This window comes from Brachyhypopomus gauderio, chromosome 4 (assembly GCF_052324685.1).
Source record: "Brachyhypopomus gauderio isolate BG-103 chromosome 4, BGAUD_0.2, whole genome shotgun sequence".
In the NCBI taxonomy this organism is placed as follows: Eukaryota; Metazoa; Chordata; class Actinopteri; order Gymnotiformes; family Hypopomidae; genus Brachyhypopomus; species Brachyhypopomus gauderio.
This window is the reverse complement of record NC_135214.1, coordinates 29,113,691-29,115,987: the sequence shown is the minus strand read 5'-3', so window position 1 is coordinate 29,115,987 and position 2,297 is coordinate 29,113,691.

Genomic DNA, 2,297 nt, shown 5'->3' with positions numbered 1-2,297 from the left:
TCTCTCAACACTGGGAGTTTATAGGGCAGCTGCTGCAAATGTTCCTATAAAGCAGCCCAAACATTCATGTCAGACGGTTTACATACTACGCTAAGTCGCACACAACCCTTCAACAAGCCAATGAACCGTGAGGGTCAGCACTGGCCACAGAAAAAAAAAGTACCTCAGATGGGTGGCAGGCCACGGGGACCACCCATGACCTCGCCAAGTAAGGCCAGCTCTCCTTTCGAACATTATATTGTGAGGACAGTTCTGTTTGGTGGGCTTCCATTCATTTATGCTAGGAAGGTTCAATGACAGCCTCAGTAGGAATAAAAAAGTTACAGAAAGAAAGAAAAGCCAACACTGGACCTTGGATAGTCTTTAAAGGGTAACTGACAAAACAACTTTGTCATTTGACATAACAGAATTGCTGTAATAAGAAATGTTGTGGATTTTACTTCTTTATGGCCTACACTATTTTTTATGCTATTTTTATGTGGCATGTCTGTCTATTTAGTTTGCATAAATCATTTTGCATGTGGAATGGGTTGGGAATGGGAGCCTCACAATCTTAGACATATCTTCCAGAGAGTCATTTCATAATGTGTCCTATATAATAAAAAGAAAACTCAAATATTAGAGTTAGATTAGGGTTGAAACTAAATTTTACAGTAAATCACCAGAATGTATGTTGGGAACGGGTGATATATGTCACATTTACAGCAGAGCAAGTATGTCATGGTTGCCTTTGTTACTTTTATTGTTTTATGGTTATTTTTGTAGGATTCACACTGGCTGTGTTACATACAGCACTTTCTTTGTGCTCATTTCTCATATCTGTTTCATGTACCTTTTTGTGACAGAAACTTGTCGTGATTGTTGTTTAATACACTAGAAACATCGAGCTAAGCTACATGGAAGCATTAGCTTTAGTTACAACATATATGTGAAATATCTGGTATATCGCTGCCAGATTGATCTAAATGCTGCGAATATTCACATATTCATTAACCTGACTGAAACCTGTTAACATGCTTGGTCTGTATTAAACAGTCTGACTGCAGTGTGCTTTTTCTGATTATGTCCAGTCAATACAGTTAAGCACCGGAAGCCTCCAATAAGGTTGTAGAGACATTTCAAGCATGACAGATAATAGTAGGAGGCACCAGAGCTCAATAGCAAGTGGCTGATTATTTATGTATATGTGTAATATTTGAATAATTGTCTTTTGTTTCTAATACATTTTCCAAAGAATTCACTTCATATTTTTAATAAACATCCCAAAGAACTTTTTGCTTTGTCCTTAATGAGCATTGTAATACCCAAAAGCGTTTCATCCATTTTAAGGTGAGTCTAAATATACCAAAATGTGGAAAACTGGAAACTGAATGCTTTCTTTACTGTTCAAATTTAACTGTGTAAAGTGTAGGTACTGTTAATTGATTAATGAAAACACATTTTTTAAATTTACCTTACAAAGACCTACAAAACAACACTCTATTCAGTTAGTTCCATTCTTACATTTACATTTAGGGCATTTAGCAGACACTCTTATCCAGAACGACTTCAGAGCGCTTTGCCATCTGTTCACAGAATGCATCCTAAATAGTACCATAGATGGGTCAGAATTCAAGATACCCTTGAACCAGAGTGCCACTAAACTACAGGAATCAATGCCAATACCTAGAACTGCAAATACGAAGGATTCTTACTGCATTAGAGAGCCCTGTGACTGAAATATTGAAGTCTAATATGCATTTCTGTCATTATTGTGCTGAAATGCAGCAACCAGCTGCAGTTAATAATACCTGTGTTTTTTTTAGAAGTCAGAGAGGATATCGAACTAATTCTGTTATATAAACTATAACATACGCTATTCTACAATTTACTGTCAGGCACAATGTCAAAAAAAAATTGATCAAATTTTAAATGTTTTCCCTTTTATTCTATTTAAATATAAATCTGTTTTCCTTTCTTGAATTTTCTTGGATTGAGAGCAAGTACATTGCCATAAAGCTATTTATTTAATTATATAACATGTAGACTTATGCGTGAATTTGCAGAATAATAATAATAACAGAATAGTCAGTAGGCCTATTACAAAACTGCACAGACACTTGCAATAATACACTGAACTACACTGAACAAGTTTTTTTTTACAGCAGGCACAAAACCGACGATTTCTCTGAACTGCAGTTGTACAGCAGTTATAATAGCTTGAGTATGAAGCTGAATATTCACTCGGGTTGTTTTAAAATCTCCCTTTTGTAGCAGGCGAACCACACTCGTCTAACATGCAGCCTGCGGTCTGAGCT